General features: G+C 37.3%; 1 pseudogene; it reads left to right on the top strand.

Annotated features, from left to right (window-relative positions):
* The first annotated feature begins 824 nt into the window (after nt 1–824).
* LOC145631467 (receptor-like serine/threonine-protein kinase At2g45590 pseudogene) lies at nt 825–3543 on the top strand (annotated as a pseudogene).
* Nucleotides 3544–21495: the final 17952 nt, after the last annotated feature.

Below are 21495 nucleotides of genomic sequence, written 5' to 3' on the forward strand. Positions count from 1 at the left end.
TGAGTATTTTTTCTATAGTAATAGTCGGCAAAATTGATTATAGAACTGTGCTTCTAAAAAGGTGGGGTATTAACAATTAAAATGAAGTAAAAAGTTGACATAATGGTGAAGAATTGTCAAACCAATACAAGGAAAAAAAAAAAAGAGAAAAGGTTGGGTGTTTTTTTCTGGTTTGTTTGCTTACTTTAGGTGAATATTACAATTTGTTGATTTAAGTATTAAAGCTTAAAAATTGAGACTAATGAAGAAGCAAACAAGAAATAATACCAACTCTATATCTAACCTCATAAAATTAGATTTTTTGCATCAAAACAAATCTCACACGTGGATAGCTTGCTTGCTTGGACCCTTTGTTTAATTAAGTTAGACTTAAAGAGTACTATTTGACTCTAGTATCTTAGATTTTCATATTAAGTCTTTATAGAAGCCAAAAACATTTAAACCAACCATTCAAAATATTAGAGATGAGTGATACGTGTAAAATTTGTTCAATTAAATTAATACAAGAACAATTTTATGAGTTTGTAATAAATTAGTGACATGTTCTTAGATTGATTGAAATAATAAATTGATAAGTTCATACATAAGTATGATAAAAACGAAGAGTTATTTCCTAAAAACATTTTCTACCTACTTTTAGCCAAATAAAGTGGATATCACATGCTATACTCATTGTTTAAGCTAGAACCTTAAGCCTTAACAAAAAGTACAATTTATTCTTAATCTTCTTTCAATTAATCTCCAATGAAGCATATAGGAATCTAATTAATATAGATAAATAGCCAAGTCAATCTCTCCAAATATAAGTTGATGGTAATTTTTCTTCTTAAACATCAAACACTACAAGTAATACGTATCAATTAAGTCGGAACAACTTCCTTACAACCTACAGCCGGGATAAACAACGTGGTCCATGGATAAAACTCATAAAACAACTCAAAATCCAAATCTCGTCCAAAAAAGAAACAAAAAGAAAAAGAAAAAGAAGGCAGGTAAGAGTACAGAAAACGAGGGAGAAAGAGAAAGAAAACATACTCTTCTTTCTCTCTCCTCGAGTAACAGAAGCAGCTCCTCTGTCTTAATTCCTAAATTAGTACTTTCTCTTTCCTACTTTTATTCTTCTCCAACGGCCATTTTCACAATACCATGACTCTTTCACTCTATCAATTTCCCAGATTTATCAAAACCCCTTAATCATCATCTTCTTCTTCAACCTTCAAGCAATCATCAATGGCGTCTTCACCATCTTCAAACCCCAACTTTCTCTCTCCTCCTTCACCTCACCTTCACCACCACCATCATCACATCACTGCTTCTCGTCTCCTCCCACCTCTCCTCGGTGCTACCCTCACTTTTTCTCTCCTCTTCCTCTTCGCCTCCTTCTTCCGCCGTTTCTTCCACCGCCTTAAACGCTCCCCTTCTCTCTCCTCTTCTTCACCCACCCTTCCTCGCCGTTTCTCCTTCTCTACTCTCAGACGCGCCACCGCTAACTTCTCCGCTTCCCGCCGGCTCGGTCAAGGTGGGTTTGGGTCCGTCTTCTCCGCCACCATCTCTGTTTCTCGCACCCGGAAGCTAGCCGTTGCGGTTAAGTTGCTCGATTGTGGGTCCCTTCAGGGTGAGCGTGAGTTTCAGAACGAGTTGATGATTGCGAATAAGCTGGTTGAGTCGGATCGAGTTGTGAAACTTCTGGGTTTTGCTTCGTCTCGGAAACGACGTCGTATGTGTCTGGTTTATGAGCTTATGGTGAATGGTAATTTGCAGGATTGTTTGCTGCATAGGAAATGCGAGGAGTTGATGGAGTGGTCTAACAGGTTTCGGATTGCTGTTGAAGTTGCTCAAGGTTTGGCATTTTTGCATCATTGTTGTGATCCTCCTGTAATTCATGGTGATGTTAAACCTAGTAATATTTTGTTGGATGATTGTTTTAGGGCTAAGATTGCTGATTTTGGACTTGCTAGGTTAAAATTGGGGGAAATTAATGATGGGGTTGTTGTTAATATTGCTGGGGATAATCAGGGGATTAAAGGGGGTTTTAATGCTAGTGTTGATAATGTTGTTAATAATGCTAATGTTGGTATTGATTGCAATAATAATAATAATAATAATGTTGATGTTGGGGTTGAGGATACTGGGTCAGTGATGGAAACTGAGAGTGTGACTACTACGGTGGGGTTTGAGGAGGGGAGTGTTGGGATTGATCTGTCTCCGATGAGGATAGAGACCTCGCCGGAGATGGTGACTGCGAAGACGTCTCCTTCAGAGTTTAATGATAAGGGGTTTGATTTAGAGGGTCAGTTTAATAGGATGGATTTGGAAGAAGTTGGGAAAGAGGTGGGGAAAGCGCGGAGTTTGAATGTCAGTGGAGGGGGGGCTGGGAGGGTGAAGGATTATGTGATGGAGTGGATGGGAATGGAGGTTGGGAGGGAGGGTTTAGGTAATGATTGTAATAATGGGGGAGCTTCTTCGAGCTCTGTAGTGCCCAAGAAAGGTGGGAAGGCGAAAGGGAAGATGAAGACGTTGGATTGGTGGGTGTCGATGGAAGAAGGGTGGAGTTCGAAGAAGGAGAAAAGGAGGCCGGCAAGGGAATGGTGGAAGGAGGAGTATGGTGAGGAACTTGCAAGGAAGAAAAAAAAGAAGAAAAAGAAAAAAAAGAATCAAGAGTCCAAGAGTGATAATGAGGAGAATTGGTGGCCTAGGGATGATGAGGTGTATGCTGATAAGAAGAACAAGATGTATAGTAGGAGTAGGAGGAGCAGCCGGAGTAGTGTTGATTGGTGGTTGGATGGTTTTAGTGGAGATCTTAGGAAGGCCCGTCACACGAGCTATGATTCAATGAGTGGGGATATCCCCAAGAGTGGTGGGATTAGTAGCACCCCTAGTATGAGGGGGACTGTGTGCTACATTGCTCCTGAGTATGGTAGTGGTGGTGATCTCTCTGAGATGTGTGATGTGTACAGCTTCGGTGTGTTGCTTTTGGTTCTTGTTGCTGGGAGGCGGCCTTTGCAAGTGACTGGCTCACCCATGTCTGAATTCCACAAAGCAAATCTTGTTTCATGGGCACGTCAACTTGCTCGTTCTGGAAAGCTCCTTGATTTGGTTGACAAGAGAGTTCGTTGTTTGAACAGAGAAGAAGCTCAACTCTGTATCATAGTTGCTCTCATGTGCCTGCAGAAGTCACCAGCTCGTCGGCCTTCTATGAAAGAAGTTGTAGGGATGCTCTCTGGTGAATTAGCTCCTCCTCAGCTTCCAAAGGAGTATTCTCAATATCCTTTCAGGTCCCGGAAAAAGAATTTCCGGTGAGGTTTTGTTCAAAATGCTGCAAATTATGGTTCAACACTATACCTATTATAGGGTTACTTGTTAGCACCTAGCCTTGCTGATTTTTTAGTAATTTTTTATCTGGTGAGGGATTGCATATTCTTATTCTTTTGAGAGTTCTTGTACAATAACTGTAACTCCTAAAACCTCAATGTTGAGTTTACCTTCTTGTACAGCTATAAGTTATACTTGAATGAAAAGAAAACAATACACGTGCTTTGCAAATCTTTTGTCAATTAGGATTAGATTAGCTATTATTTCCTTGAATTCTGGCTGTTTGAAATCATTCATGGAATCATGGTACTAGCCATCAAGCAATCTTAACCTGTGAGCTGTGACCATGTGAGAATCTATGTATTGGATATTTCTGGTGTGGTTACAGACCACAGATCTTAGTAAATCTTTCTGGCTTTTGCCTTTCTGTTGTACTGATTCTTTCCTGGGCAGTAGGGAAGGAGAATATATCTTCATTTTGGTTTTTTTTTTTTTTTTTTTTTTTTTTTGCAAATTCGACACTCCTTTCTGATTTCTGTTATCTATCAATCTTGTTGTCAAGCCTAGGCTTTGTCTTCTGTTAAGTGATATTGACACTCGGTTAAATTGCTGATGCATAGGAATAGAACATTGGCACACCAAACACACATGAAGATGAATTATATAGATTTATGACCAATTTTTGGACCTAGCTTTGCATTTTTGTTCCCTCTTTTTGTCTTTGATTTTGGTAGATCTGCTACCTGGCTTAGATGCTTGCTTTATTATGGATCGCCCTGTATATTGCTTAGTCTGGTACAATTTTTTTACACTGACTTCTGCTTCCTTGCTGAATCTGGTATTGATGCTTACCTTTTATTTTCTTTTACCCTGTTATTTGTTTCTCTACTGAGTCTGGTATTGATGCTTGGTTTATTCAATTCTATATTCTGCATCAACATTTCCCACAGTATCTTCATTTGTCTGTCAGTATATAGTGAAGTCCCTGCTCTTGAGCTGGATTTTTCTGGATTTATATTATTGACTTCTTATTGCTGTTGTATCAGTGTCGTAGAGTAATTATACGGATATCTCATAGTTAGGCTCCTATTCCAAGGAAGATCAATTTTCATTGTTCTCACTGCAGCATACGTTCCATGTATTATGTATGCTTCTTAATATATGGATATCATTCTGGGTTTTTTTTAGGAACGTAGTTTTTAGTGGGGAGGACTATTGGAAGCTGATTTTGAGCTTCTACTTGAACTATGGTGACATGTTTGATGCAAAAGTTATTTATTCAGTTATATGTAGCTGGCTTTGAGATTGTTTTGGTTTCTAGAACTGCTGTATCCCCAGACTGTTAATCAAGGCGCAAGGGACTGCAGGATTGTGCTGCAGCTCTATGAAAGTGTAAAGGTGCTGAATCTTTGTTCTGGGGCTCTCTCTTTAATCCTTTGTGTTAAGTCATGTGTATGATCTGAATACTGATCATTTGGTTCTAGTTTCCTGTACTGTTTAGCCTAATATTTCATCTACTACTATTCTGAATCAGGTTTCCAGGCACGATATGAGCACCACTGGCTGGGTATAATGTGACCTTCCAAACCGCTAAAAAAATGCAGGTCTGACCCATTCATTGGCATGTTTCTGTATTTTCCAGGTTTCTCCATTTTATAGAGGGGTTAAGCGGTTGCTAATTGCTATCACAAAGATTCTGGCTTCTGCATTAAGATGTAAAAGCTGCCTTCTAGAGTATGCTGGTTTTACATCATTCCCGTCATTCATGTGGATAATTTCTTCTGACTTTGTAGAATCTTTATAGATAGTAGTTATTGAGTTTGTGTTTCTACACTTTGGAATAATTTGAGACCTTTGCTACGTGCAACCAGTGCCGAGTCTGGTACCACTTTAGATCTTAGATGGTCTGATGTGTGATGACAATAGGATAAATTGAGGTCTCTTAAGTGCAACATGGAGTTTATGCCACATTCCAGGCCGCAAAAAGTCAGTCCAAATCCAGTAATGTTGTGTCGTGCCTGATCAGAATGAATCGCAAATTGAGCCAGGCCACCATGAACAACTCTAAACGTACTGTCATACTTCATGTACAGTTGGAATTCATTGCCGAGGCCATGAAGGGCTAATGGCAGTGTTACTAATAGCTACTGAAGTGGGCTTCTCAGCAGCTATTTCGTGAATCGTGACTGATGATAGCTGATTCTTGGAGGTTGGCCTCTAGAAGTTCTTTCCTTTGGCCATTGAAATGTCAAATATCTCACTATTTTTATGCCATGATGATGTTGTCACTCTTTCTTGACTTGTTGGTGTACATTGGTGATGCCATGATGATTGTGCCTCTTATTAGAACTGTCAATTCGGGTAAACAGCTCGGGTAAGAGTGGGTCGGGTCAACTCAGGTTGGGTCAATTCAGATTAATTCCATAACCTATGCGAGTCGGGTTTGGGTTAGGTCATGTTTGAGTCGGGACACGTTGGGTCATACTTCTTATCGGGTTTGGGTCAGTTTAGGTCGAAATAATAACAGGTCGGGTTACATTCGGGTCGGGTGAACAATAGGTAGGGTTTAATTCGGGTTTTCACGAGTTAAAACGGGTTAGGGTAATTCTCGGGTTAGAGTCGGGTTCGGTTCAAGTCAATGATTTGCGGGTTAGAATCAGGTCGGGTCATTCTCGGGTTTGAGTCGGGTTCGGTTCAAGTCAATAATTTGCGGATTATAATCAGGTCGGGTCATTTTCAAGTCGGGTTATTCTCGGGTTCAAGCCAGGTTTGGTTCACGTCAATAATTTGCGAGTTATAATCAAGTTGGGTCATTCTCGGATTCAAGTCGAGTTATGTTCAAGTCAATAATTTGTAGGTTACAATCAAGTCAGGTCATATTTGGGTTCAACTAACTATAAATAGATAATTATCATTTTTATCAAACTAATTATTTCCTTTGACTATAATATATATGTCAGTATACCAGGGAACTATAGTTTATAATTCAGGAAGATAATTATCTCCTTTGACCATACAACAAATATATACTATATTTAACTCTTAAATTTGAGGATGATGCTCCTTTCTTTTGCTGGCCTGGACCGACTTGGTCTCCCAACACAAAATGCTTTGATCAACAATAATAAGGTGGTCTAAATTGCATTTAAGGTGATTTAAAATCGGGTCCGGACCAATTTGGGTTGAATTTAGGTCGAGTCAATAACAAGTAGTATTAACTTTGAGTCGGGTTAGTAACTGATCATGTTGAATTTTTGGTTTGGGTAAGTAATGGGCATGGTAAAATTCGAGTCGGGTTGAATTTGGGTCGGGTCAATAACAAGTCGGGTTTGATTTCGAATCGGGTTTGTAACAGGTTGGGTGAAAATCGGGACGGGTTAAGAACGGGTCGGATTGAATTCAGGACAAGTTAGTAACAAGTCCGATTAAATTCGGGTTTTGACGGGGGTTTTGGGTCAATTTCGGTTCAAGTCGGGTTCGGTGCAAGTTAAATAAATTGGCCAATGTAAACCAGTAAATTGGTCGTTTAAAGGCAAATTGGATGGTTCCACCAACCCAATTGGACTCCCGGGGGCTACAATGGACCATGGTAAATATTTCGGCAATTTTTATTTCCGGGCGAAAAAAGTCAAAAAATTACAAAATTGAAGGCTAATATCCACGTTTTTTGAGAAATTTCGGACGTTTCGGGGCCCAATTTCGAAAAGTCTTGAAATTATATGAGATACATCTCGCGGTCATATAATGCCGTTTGGAACCATATATGATCATTATTTGTTGTCATAAATGTTCGTGGTATGCTTGTATTAATGAAATCGATGCAAGTTGTAAACCGGTAAATTGGTCGTTTAAAGGCAAATTGGATGGTTCCACCAACCCAATTGAACTCCCGGAGGGTATTAGGGACCATGGTAAACATTTCGGCAATTTTTATTTCCGGGCAAAAAAACAAAGTTAAAAAAATCGAAAATTAAAGGCTAATGTCTGCGCTTTTTGAGAAATTTTGGAGGTTTCGGAGGCCAATGTCGAAAAGTCTTGAAATTCTATGGGATACATTTCAGGGTCAGATAATGCCTTTTTAAACCATATATGATCATTATTTGTTGTCATAAATGTTCGTGGTAGGCTTGTATTAATGAAATCGATGCAAATTGTAAACCGGTAAATTAGTCGTTTAAAGGCAAATTGGATAGTTTCACCCACCCAATTGAAATCCCATAGGGTATTAGGGACCATGGTAAACATTTTGGCAATTTTTATTTCCGAGCGAAAAAAAATCAAAAAATTTCAAAATTGAAGTCTAATATCCACGCTTTTTGAGAAATTTTGGAGGTTTCAGAGCCCAATGTCGAAAAGAAAGGAAATTTTTGGGGATACATCTCGAGGTCATATAATGTCGTTTGGAACCATATATTATCATTATTTGTTGTCATAAATGTTCATGGTAGGCTTGAATTAATGAAATCGATGAAAGTTGTAAACCGGTAAATTGGTCGTTTGAAGGCAAATTGGATGGTTCTACCCACCCAATTGAACTCCCGGAGGGTATTAGGGACCATGATAAACATTTCGGCAATTTTTATTTCCGAGCGAAAAAAGTCAAAATTCCAAAATTTAATGCTAATATCCACGTTTTTTGAGAAATTTTGGACGTTTTGGTGCCCGATGTCGAAAAGTTTTGAAATTCTATGGTTTACATCTCGGGGTCATATAATGCTGTTTTGAACCATATATGATCTTTTTGTTGTTGTCATAAATGTTCGTGGTAGGCTTGAATTAATGAAATTGATGCAAGTTGTAAACCGGTAAATTGGGTGTTTAAAGGCAAATTGAATGGTTCCACCCACCCAATTGAACTCCCGGAGGGTATTAGGGACCATGGTAAACATTTCGGCAATTTTTATTTCCGGGTGAAAAAAGTAAAAAAATTCATAAATTGAAGGCTAATATCCACGCTTTTTGAGAAATTTTGGACATTTCGAGGCCCAATGTCGAAAAGTCTTGAAATTCTATGGGATACATCTCGGGGTCATACAATGCCATTTGGAACCATATATGATCATTTTTTGTTGCCATAAATGTTCGTGGTAGACTTGAATTAATGAAATCAATGTAAGTTGTAAACCGGTAAATTGGTCGTTTAAAGGCAAATTGGATGGTTCCACCCACCCTATTGAACTTCTGAAGGGTATTAGGGACCATGGTAAACATTTCGGCAATTTTTATTTTTGGGCGAAAAAAAAAAAAAAAAATTCAAAATTGAAGGCTAATATCCACGCTTTTTAGAAATTTTGGAAGTTTCGGGGCTCGGTTTCGAAAAGTCTTGAAATTTTAGGGGATACATCTCGGGGTCATATAATGCCGTTTGGAACCATATATGATCATTATTTGTTGTCATAAATGTTCGTGGTAGGCTTGTATTAATGAAATCGATGCAAGTTGTAAACCGGTAAATTGGTCGTTTAATGGAAAATTGGATGGTTCCACCTACCCAATTGAACTTCCGGAGGGTATTAGGGACCATGGTAAACATTTCGGCAATTTTTATTTCCGGGCCAAAAAAAATCAAAAAATTCCAAAATTGAAGGCTAATATCCATGCTTTTTGAGAAATTTGGACGTTTCGGGGCCTAATGTCGAAAAGTCTTGAAATTCTATGGAATACATTTCGGGGTTATATAATGCCGTTTGGAACTATATATGATCATTTTTGTGTTCATAAATGTTCGTGGTAGGCTTGAATTAATGAAATCGATGTAAGTTGTAGACCGGTAAATTGGTCGTTTAAAGGCAAATTGGATGGTTCCACCCACCCGATTGAACTCCCGGAGGGTATTAGGGACCATGGTAAAAATTTCGACATTTTTCATTTTCGGGCGAAAAAAAATCAAAAAATTTTAAAATTGAAGGCTAATATCCACGCTTTTTAAGAAATTTTGGAGGTTTCGGGGCCCGATGTCGAAAAGTCTTAAGATTTTAGGGGATACATCTCGGGGTCATATAATGCTGTTTGGAACCACATATGATCATTATTTGTTGTCAGAAATGTTTGTGGTAGGTTTGAGTTAATAAAATCGTTGCAAGTTGTAATTCGGTAAATTGGTCGTTTAAAGGCAAATTGGATGGTTCCACCAATACAGTGGGAATCCCGGACACTATTAGGGACTATGGTAAACATTTCGTCAATTTTTATTTCCTGGCGAATAAAAAGTCAAATATTTCAAAATTGAAGGTTAATATCCACGTTTTTGAGAAATTTTTTAGGATTTAGAGTCTGGCCTGGTGTCGAAAAGTCTAGAAATTTTAGGCGATGCATCTCGGGGTCATTTAATGCCGTTTGGAACCATATATGATCATTAATTGTTTTCATAAATGTTCGTGGTAGCCTTGAGTTAATGAAATCGGTGCAAGTTATAAACCGTTAAATAGGTTGTTTAAAGGTGATAAGTTGTGTATTATTGTAGGTGTTTTTTTAGAGTTCTTTTAGTTAGTTTTCGAGTCTAGATTAGTTGTTCGTAGCTTATTTTGGCTTAATTTGGTTTATTTGTGATCATATGATGCTTCTTTGGGTAAATTCGTTGTTTTTGATGTATTTCAGGAACTAACACTACTAAAAATTGGCCAAATTGCGACCGGCGCAAACGGTAGCAAAAAATAGTAAAAACGGTTGCAAAACATAATTGCGACCGGCAACGGTCGCAACATGGCAGTCGTTATTATCTTGGTTGCAAAAAAAATATATTACGACCGTTTGACGGTCGCAGATTTTTAACGGTCGTTTTACCTATTTTCAACGACCGTTAAAAAACGCTTGCAAATATTAGAAATTGCGACCGCCTTATGAAACGGTCGCAAATATTGAATTTAGCAACCGTCATAAGCCGTCGCTAAAAGTATTAAAAAAACAAAAAAAAAAAGAAAAAGACGCACCCTTAAACCCAGATCCACCCAAAGCAGATCCCACCCAAACCACCACCACTGCCCACCCTACACAACCACTAGTCGCCGCCTCTACCCACCATTACCTTCACCCACCTTCAACCACCCATACCCACCACCACCCACCCACCCTTAACCCAGAAATTCGAACACAACAATTAAACCCAGAAATTCGAATAAAAAAATTCAAACACAACAATTCCAACCCAGAAATTCGAACACAACAATTTAACCCAGAAATTCGAACACAACAATTTAACCCAGAAATTCGAACAAAAAAATTCGAATACAATAATTAAACCCAGAAATTCGAACAAAAAAATTCGAACACAACAGTTAAACCCAAAAATTTGAACAACAAAATTCGAACACAAAAATTAAACCCAGAAATTCGAACAAAAAAAATTCAAACATAACAATTAAACCCAGAATTTTAGTACAAAAAAATCAAATAAAAACGTAATAAACCCTCATAAATCGAACCTAAATTCGACAAATTAACTCACAAATCCGAACCTAAATTCAACAAAAAATTCGAATGTAAATTCGACAATTAAACCCACAAATTCGAACCTAAATTCAACAAAAAATTCGAACCTAATTTCGACAATTAAACCCACAAATTCGAACCTAAATTCGACAATTAAACCCACAAATTCGAACATAAATTAAACAAAAATTCAACATACCTTTATCAATATTTTTTCCTCTAATGGTTCATGTCGTCGAATTCGACCACAAAAACTCCAGATCTGGAATTTTTATGGTCGAATTTGACCATTAACACCATAATTCGTATGTTGCTCGTTGAATTTATCAAACTTTGTTAATTGCTCAGTGAAGAATCAGCAAAGGCTAGCTAGCTTTGGTGTAAAAGAGAACGGAGGGAGGAGAAGAAGAGAATAAAGGAAAAGGAGAAGAGGAAAGAGATCTGGGAGAAGAGGAAAGAGAAGGGGAAACAAATCAGGAAAAGAAGAAGAGGAAAGAGCGAGAGAGAGGGGAAGATGAGAGAGGCGTGAGGAGAGAGAATTAAAAAAATGAGAGAGGGGAAGAGGAGCGGCCGAAACTGATTAGGGTTAGGGTATGCTCCTCTTTTATAGTACCATTTTTTTTAAAAAAAAAATAGATCTTTTGCAACCGGCATTAGCGGTCGTAATTTTGCGACCGACTCTCAAACAGTCGCAATTGTGGGAATTTGCGACCGCCACGAACAGTCGCAACAGCATTATTTTTATTTTGAATTTTTTTTGACATATATTTTAATTTTAAAAAATATCTAAATACCTTTGCGACCGTTTTTTAGCTCAAAAACGGTCGCAAATCTGCGACCGTTTTCATGACAGTCGTAGAAAAACGGTCGCAAATTGGCAGAATTTTAGTAGTGTAATGAGGTTATATAAAGGTATTATGAAGTTGCGAATCTTGATCATAGCTTGTAATTCACTTTAAAGGCTAATGTTTGGTGTTGAAGTGAAAAGAAGCTAAATATCATCCAGACACACCCATGTCACTCAGAGACATGGGCATGTCAATGTGTTTTGAGAAGGCAGAAAGTTGGAAGTTGAAGTTTAATCTGAGGCACGCCCACGTCCATTTGAGGCACGCCCTTATCGAGTCGAGTGTTTCGAGCTAGTAGCTACGTGCTAAGGGAAGCATGGTCGTGTTGAATGCAGGCATGCCCATGCCACGTTGAGTGAAGTTGGCCCAGCGAGACACGACATTTCAGATTTTGATACGCCCATGTCTCGCTGGAGATTGAAGAAAAATCGATTTTTGACTTTAGGCACGGGCATGTCTTGTGTGACACGCCCATGCCTGGACGAATTTGGTCGGTTTTAAACTAATTTCTTTCCTTATTCTATCCTATCTTTTAGCTTTTTATAAATACCCTTTAGCATTATATTTTCATGATCTATCATCTTAGAACCCTAGTTTTCTCTCTAGACTTTATTTTCATTGTAATTTAAGATTATGCACTCAAGTTTCTTCATTTATCTCTCATAATTCAAGATTTTGTATTTACTTATTCTTTTAATTCCTTTTAGTATTAATTATGTTTTCTTCAATTCTTGTTATTGTTTTCATTATTACATCTGAGTAGTTTCCTTATTCCAAGATCTAGCGGAACCCGAATATGATTAATGCATGATTTAATTCTTTAAATTCTCTAATGATAATTGCAATTGATATGCTTGATTGATTATGCTCATGCCAATACTAGATTAGGGATAAATAGTATTGTTATTAATCCATTGTTTTAATCGCAACGGGAGTTGGGTTTTAACGGGTTTGAATAAATCAATTAAGGGTTTGAATGAAGTTCATCACGGGAGTAGTTGAATGGATGATTAGGAAGTTAAAGTAATGTGCTCAAAGTCTTTAATTTACATGATTCCATGGAAGTAGGCTTGATTGTGATTAGGGAAGCCATTGATAAATCGGGAGAGACCATTGGTACTATATAGGGATTACTTTTCCTCATTAATCAATTGAATTATATGTTAGGGGTAGAACGACTATTGCATTAATTGTATTCGTGGTAATGCTTGATCTTGGATGTTTTTAACATTGATTTGTCTTATTACTTAGATTTAATCGTTTTAATTAGTTCTTTAATTATTAATTCTCACTTATTTGATTTGGTTACTGATGAGTCATATTTATATAGAGTTTATAGGCACGTTTATGCTAAGTTTATTGTTGCTTTTTAGGTCTTTTTGTTGCTTTTTAGGTTGCAAGTGCATAAGTTGTTTGTTTTGTGCTCTATTACGCTCCGTTTGTGTTTGTCTTGATGTTTCAGGTGATTTTGTAGCCATTTGGACGCTTTCGAAGTGTTTGGAGTTGATTCGGATGATATTTAGATGGAAGTCGACGAATTGAGATTATTAACCGTAGATCCCACATTAGTGGATGTTGATTTTGAGATTTATATGCATGAGGAATGAATATAGCATCCACGAGGGTTGTTATGCACTTTTCGGAATTGAATTTGAGTTAGAAACGAAGTTAAACGATATTTTACAAAGTGGCAAAACTGACCTTTGTCCACTCTTTTGATCATAACTTGAGTTCTACGGATCGGATTGATGCGATTCAAATTGAGTTAAAAACTAGACTTGAAGAGATTTCCAATGATAGGTCACATGACTCAAGAAGCCTCCTAGAACAGAAGTTATGGTCGTTTTAATCCGAGCTAGGTAGCCTGCGACCATACCCCGCGCCCAATCGAGGCTCCGTAGCTACTGCCAGGGCGCGGGGCTGACCTGCGCCCGCAGATTTTGGCGAGTGAACAGCAGCCACGAGGATTTGTCGCTGTCACGTCTTCACTCGTCCCTTTTGCACCGATCATCTTCGTGCCACGTCATCATCTATGGTCCAATAGTAATGCAGCTTATGTATTTTTTTATTTTCTTATTTCTTTTCTTTAATTTATTTATCTTTAGATTAGATTTAGGAAGTTTCTAAATATTCCAAGGGATTAATTTTCCCTTATGCCTTTTATATCTTTTATTATTTTACGTTCTTTTTAGTTTTCTCTTTTGAACCCTAGTTTCTCATGGCAACTACTAGAAAACAGGCGAATTACGACGGAAAATTCCCGTCGAAAACACCTTGTTTTCTGTCGGAAAACTGGTTTCCGACGGAATTCCGTCGGAACTGTTTGTCGCCATACATGTTGTCGGAAAAAGGGCTTATTCCGACGGAAATTCCGTCGGAAACGTGTTTTCCGACGGAAATTCCGTCGGAAACGTGTTTTCCGACGGAAATTCCGACGGAATTCTGTCCGCCGGAAGTGAATTCTAGGGTCGGGAAAGTCCGTCGGAAATCTTCGACGGAAATTCCGTCGGAAAATGCTTTTAAAAAAACAAAAAAAAAACCACCTCCCACCCCCCCCCCCACCCACCTAAATCGCGCCACCAGCCTGCACCACCACACACCTAAATCGCACCACCACCCACCTAAATCGCACCACCGGCCTGCACCACCACCCACCTAAATCGCACCACCAGCCTGCACCACCACCCACTACCCAACCACCAAAACATCTACTAAAACCTCTACCAAAACCCTAACCCACCCAAATAAACCCAGATCTACAACCCTAACCACCACCCACCTAAACTACCATTGTCGCCGAAATCCACCTAAAACCACCACTTCCGCCGAACTACAATCAACCACCCACCTAAAACCACCACAACCGGCACCGAAACAAGCCAACCACAACCCAAAAATTAAAAAAAAAAATAAATAGAATCCCGACCCAACCCCCAAAATTCGAACACCAAAATTCAAAAAAATCAGATAAAACAACAAAAAAAATCAAAAAAATTACACATACCTTAATTCGACATAATAAAACCTTGAAATTGGGTTTAGGAGGCCAAATTCGACCACAAAAACTCTAGATCTAGAGTTTTCATGGTCGAATTTGGCCTAAAAACCTTTGTTTTCTTCATGAGGAGAGAGAAAGGGCGAAATTGGAGGAAATTGTTGTTGATTCGTAGTCGATGTTGGTGTTATATTGATGTTGGTGTTGTTGTTGTTGATGTCGGTGCTGGTGGTACTGGTGCGACGTTGGTTAGAGTTGGTGGTGGGAGATAAAGAGGGGAAAGAAGAGGATAAAGAAGGGGGAAGGAAAACGAAGAGGAGAAGGAGAACGGGGATGGAGAACGAAGAGGAAAGAGAAGCAAAGAGAAGAAGAAAGAAAAGGAGAGAGTAGCAAACGAAAAGAGAAGGTGAGGGTAGAGGAGAGAGGAGAGAGAAGGGGAAAGAGGAAAGAGGAAAGAGGAAGGGAGAAGGGGCGGAAGACTGGAAGAGGATTTAGGGTTTTCTTAAGGGAGTGTTTTTTTTAAAAAAAAAAATAAATATTATATTCCGTCAGAAATCCGTCGGAAACTAATTATCCGACGGAAAAATCCGTCGGAAATGTAAAAATCCGTCGGAAAATTTCACTTTTTCGACGGAATAAAGTGTCCGTCGCAACTAGTCCATCGCTATTTCCCTTTCATTGAGGTATTTTATTTCTATATTCTTGCTTTTAATTATGTTTTATTTCTTAGATCTAGTTTTATTTATTTATTTCATGCTAGACTAGTTTATTTCTAGGGTTTGGGAATCCATGTTTATATGATGAATCTTGTTTGATATTATTGATATTTTGATTATTGATTTCTCTAATTGATAGTGTTTATTGTTAATCTTGCAACCTGATCAATTGTTTGATTAATTCTTGTTAATAAGAGTTTGAATCGAAAGATCTTACTTTTAGAGGCTTACCTACACTTAGCAATTCTGATTATGTTAGCGACCGAACAACATATGTTGAATTGAGAGCGTTAAGACCTGACCGTAGGCTTAGCAATTACTCTAGATAATTGATTGATTGAATTGTTTTTGATATTTGATAGATTTAGAACTATAAGCATGGTGAACCACAACCCTAGGTCTTTTTATCAATTGTTTTATTCCTATTTTAATTTAGACTACTTCCCTATCCCAATTTCGTGACATAGTTTAATTTCTCCAATTTCTTAGAGGTTTGATTGAATACCATCTCCCTGTGGATTCGACCCTACTTACCCTACTACATTGTTAGTTGGTTTTGTTAGGAATTTATTTTTGACAAGTGTACGACAACCTATCAGTTACTTGCTTAGTAGTTACTTGAGTCTAATTAATTAGTTGAACCATAGTCTCTTGGGATCCGATCCTTACTTGCCCGTCTACATAGTAGTGATCTTGTTAGGTTATTTTTGTTAGGTACGCGACACGCCTATCACAAGGCAAATTGGATAGTTCCACCCACCCAATTGGTTTCCAGAAGGGTATTAGGGACCATGGTAAACATTTCGGCAATTATTATTTTTGAGCGAAAAAAGTCTAAAAATTCCGAAATTAAAGACTAATATCCACGCTTTTTGAAATTTTTTTGAGGTTTAAGGTCCCGGTATCAAAAATCCTTGAGATTCGAGGAAATATATCTTGAGGTCATATAATGTTATTTGGAACCATATGTGATTACTATTTGTTGTCATAAATGTTCGTGTTAGGCTTAAGTTAATGAAACAAGTTGTAAATCAGTAAATTGGCCGTTTAAAATCAAATTGGATGGTTCCACCCACCCAATTAGACTACCAGAGGGTAATAGGGACCATGGTAAAGATTTCGGCAATTTTTATTTTCTTGCGAAAAAAAGTCAAAAAAATCCAAAATTGAAGACTAATATCCTTGCTTTTTGAGAAATTTTGGAGGCTTCAGGTCCCAGTGTCGAAAAGAAATGATATTTTAGGGGATACATCTCGGGGTCATATAATGCCATTTGGAACCATATATGATCATTATTTGTTGTCATAAATGTTCGTGGTAGGCTTGAATTAATGAAATCGATCGATGCAAGTTGTAAACTGGTAAATTGGTCGTTTAATGGCAAATTGGATGGTTCCACCCACCCAATTGAACTCCCGGAGGGTATTAGGGACCATGGTAAACATTTCTGCATTTTTTATTTCCGGGCGAAAAAAAATCAAAAAATTTTAAAATTGAAGGCTAATATCCACGCTTTATGAGAAATTTTGGAGGTTTCGGGGACCGATGTCGAAAAGTCTTAAAATTTTAGGGGATACATCTCGGGGTCATATAATGCTGTTTGGAACCATATATGATCATTATTTGTTGTCAGAAATGTTCGTGGTAGGTTTGAGTTAATAAAATCGTTGCAAGTTGTAATTCGGTAAATTGGTCGTTTAAAGACAAATTAAATGGTTTCACCAATCCAGTGGGACTCCCGGACAGTATTTGGGACTATGGTAAACATTTCGTCAATTTTTATTTCCTGGCGAAAAAAAGTCAAATATTTCAAAATTGAAGGTTAATATCCACGTTTTTTGAGAAATTTTAAAGGATTCGGAGCCTGGTGTCAAAAAGTCTAGAAATTTTAGGCGATGCATCTCGGGGTCATTTAATGCCGTTTGGAACTATATATGATCATTATTTGTTTTCATAAATGTTCGTGGCAACTTTGAGTTAATGAAATCAGTGCAAGTTATAAACCGTTAAATAAGCTGTTTAAAGACAAATTGGATATTTCCACCCACCCAATTGGACTCCCTAAGAGTATTAGGGGCCATGGCAAACATTTCGGCAATTATTTTTTTCGAGCGAAAAAAGTCCAAATATTCAAAAATTAAAGACTAACATCCACGATTTTTGAGAAATTTTGGAGGTTTCAGGTCCCGATATCAAAAATCCTTGAGATTCAAGGGAATATATCTCGAGTTCATATAATGTCGTTTGGAACCATATGTGATTACTATTTTTTGTCATAAATGTTCGTGTTAGGCTTGAGTTAATGAAACAAGTTGTAAATTGGTAAATTGGTCGTTTAAAAGCAAATTGGATGGTTCCACCCACACAATTGGACTACCAGAGGGTATTAGGGACCATGGTAAACAATTCGGCAATTTTTATTTTCTTGCGAGAAAAAGTCAAAAATTTCCAAAATTGAAAGCTAATATCCACTCTTTTGAGAAATTTTGAAGGCTTCGAGTCCCGGTTTTGAAAAGAAATGATATTTTTGGGGATACCTATCGAGGTCATATAATGCCGTTTGGAACCATATATGATCATTATTTGTTGTCATAAATGTTCGTGGTAGGCTTGAATTAATGAAATCGATGCAAGTTGTAAACCGGTAAATTGGTCGTTTAATGGAAAATTGGATGGTTCCACCAACCCAGTTGAACTTACGGAGGGTATTAGGGACCATGATAAACATTTCGGCAATTTTTATTTCCGGTCTAAAATAAGTCAAAAAATTCCAAAATTGAAGGCTAATGTCCACGCTTTTTGAGAAATTTTGGACGTTTCGGGGCCCAATGTCGAAAAGTCTTGAAATTCTATGGGATAAATCTCGGGGTCATATAATGACGTTTGGAACCATATATGATCATTTTTTGTTGTCAAAAATGTTCGTGGTAGGCTTGAATTAATGAAATCGATGCAAGTTATAAACCGGTAAATTGGTTGTTTAAAGGCAAATTGGATGGTTCCACCCACGCAATGGAACTCCCGGAGGGTATTAGGGACCATGGTAAACATTTCGGCAATTTTTATTTCTAGGCAAAAAATAATCAAAAAAATTCAAAATTGAAGGCTAATATCCACGCTTTTTGAGAAATTTTGGAGGTTTCAAGGACCGGTGTTGAAAAGTCTTGAAATTTTAAGGGATACATCTCGGGGTCATATAATGCTGTTTGGAACCATATATGATCATTATTTGTTGTCAGAAATGTTCGTGGTAGTCTTGATTTTATAAAATCGTTGCAAGTTGTAATTCGGTAAATTGGTCGTTTAAAGGCAAATTGGATGGTTCCACCAATACAGTGGGACTCCCGGACACTATTAGGGACTATGGTAAACATTTCGTCAATTTTTATTTCTTGGCGAATAAAAAGTCAAATATTTCAAAATTTAAGGTTAATATCCACGTTTTTTGAGAAATTTTTGAGGATTCGGATTCTGGTGTCGAAAAGTCTAGAAATTTTAGGCGATGCATCTCGGGGTCATTTAATGACGTTTGGAACCATAAATGATCATTAATTGTTTTCATAAATGTTCGTGGTAGCCTTGAGTTAATGAAATTGGTGCAAGTTATAAACCGTTAAATAGGCTGTTTAAAGGTGATAAGTTGTGTATTATTGTACGTGTTTTTTAGAGTTCATTTAGTTAGTTTTCGAGTCTAGATTAGTTGTTCATAGCTTAATTTGGCTTAATTAGGTTAATTTGTGATCATGACAGGGTAAAGTCGTATCCCCTAATCAAAAATAATTACCTAAGTCCTCTAACTAAAGTAGATAGGGAAGTAGGGTCGAACTCCACAGGGAAACAAGTCTTTCTATTCCTAATTAACTGATATAATCTAGATTATGAAATAACCAATATTTTTATATTTGAATAATAAACTAAACTATGAAGATTGAGAATAGGGAGAAAACAATATATAAAAGGATCTAGGTCATAGGTTCACCAATAAATAATATTTCAGGGTAAAACATAATAATCAATCATTGACATTGCATAAATAACATGATTAACAGGCTCTCGCAATTTATTAATCAACATAGACCTAACAGGCTCTCGCAATTTACTAGATCTAAGTTCCTATTGAAAATAGCCTTTAATATCAAATTAACATCTGCTCGATTCATCAATTCAATATTGCTATACTTTTACTAGACATAATTGTAAAGCGTTAGAACAATTCAATAAGAAATTATCATGCAATATAAAAAATCAATAATAGTCAATCATCAATGCATCAATTAACCAGATCGTAAAGGATTTTCGCTACGTATTACAATCACAGAATTAATCTACCGGTATTAAATCTCATCTCTCGAATCTCGACTTAACCATTTATAAATTAATCTGCCTATTGAAACTAGACCTAAACATCAATTCTCATCTGTCGAATCTCGAATCAATATTTTCAAACTCATGCATAAAAGATCAGGCCTAATCTAGTCACAAAGCATTAAATCAATCAATAGGAAATTAATCTAGCATTGATAATTAACAACAATAAATTACCCCTTCATATTATTTAAGGTTCCCCATAAACCCTAGAAATAGAACTACTCACACATGATAAAAACTAAACTAATAAAAGCAATAAAGTAAGACATAATTAAAGGAATAGAATAAACAACTAAGATTAAGAGAAGAGAAATAGTTACAAACGAATCTGGAATTAAGAATGGATTAAGAACAAAAGTTTAAGAGAGAGAGAATCTAAGAAAACAATTAAGAGAATAAAGAAAGAGTAAAAGGAAAGAAGAAGAGAGACGTAAAATCGTATTACGGAGGAGTATTTATACTCCGTACAAATCCTAAATTAAAACAAACTAAAATGACGCTAATCGTCTCCGAATAAATACACGCGCCCGATTAGGCGCGCCTTCTTGCTCGTCAGTACTAATCTCGCGCCCGGCCGGGCGCGTCACCAGGCGCCAGCCTTAACTTCTCCCGCCCGGCCGGGCGCGCCTCCGGGCGCCAGCCTCTTTAGCCGGGCGGCTCTCTTGGGCCACTATTTGGACTACGATTGGGCTCCAATTCTTCGGGCCAATCTGGGTTTCCTCTTCCGGTATTGAATACTCGGTCCAAATGCTCGGTATCACCTATACCGAGCCCTTAATCACCGGTTCGATGGCTCTAACCGGCTCTGGGCTATAAAATCTGGTCGTGCTTCTCTAATGTTTGTGATTGCTCCAAAATATCTCGGAAAAATACTCCAAAAGTATAAATCCCTGCAAAAGTCAACCAATTAGTAATAAAATTGGCTCTAAAGAGCCAAAAACACTACTAATTATGACCAGGGGACGGGGGTAAAATACTATATAAAATAGACATATCAGATCATATGATGCTTCTATGGGTAAATTCGTTGTTTTTTATGTATTTCAGGAACTAATTAGGTTATATAAAGGTATTATGAAGTTGCAAATCTTGATCATAGCTTGCAATTCACTTTAAAGGCTAATGTTTGATGTTGAAGTGAAAAGAAGCTAAATATCAGCCAGACATGCCCACACAATTGGACTACGAGAGGGTATTAGGGACCATGGTAAACATTTCGGCAATTATTATTTTCGAGCGAAAAAAGTCTAAAAATTCAAAAATTAAAGACTATAATCCACGCTTTTTGAGAAATTTTGGAGGTTTCAGGTCCCGGTATCGAAAATCCTTGAGATTCGAGGGAATATATCTCGAGGTCATATAATATCGTTTGGAACCATATGTGATTACTATTTGTTGTCATAAATGTTCGTGTTAGGCTTGAGTTAATGAAACAAGTTGTAAATCGGTAAATTGGCTTTAAAACCAAATTGGATGGTTTCACCCACACAATTGGACTACCAGAGGGTATTAGGGACCATGGTAAACATTTCGGCAATTATTATTTTCGAGCGAAAAAAGTCTAAAAATTCCAAAATTAAAGACTATAATCCACGCTTTTTGAGTAATTTTGGAGGTTTCAGGTCCCGATATCGAAAATCCTTGAGATTCAAGGGAATATATCTCAAGGTCATTTAATGTCGTTTGGAACCATATGTGATAACTATTTGTTGTCATAAATGTTCATGTTAGGCTTTAGTTAATGAAACAAGTTGTAAATCGGTAAATTGGTCGTTTAAAAGAAAGTTGGATGGTTCTACCCACCCAATTTGACTACTAGAGGGTATTA

The sequence above is a fragment of the Chenopodium album genome, chromosome 5 (genome assembly GCF_948465745.1).
Source record: "Chenopodium album chromosome 5, dcCheAlbu1.1, whole genome shotgun sequence".
Classification (NCBI taxonomy): Eukaryota; Viridiplantae; Streptophyta; class Magnoliopsida; order Caryophyllales; family Amaranthaceae; genus Chenopodium; species Chenopodium album.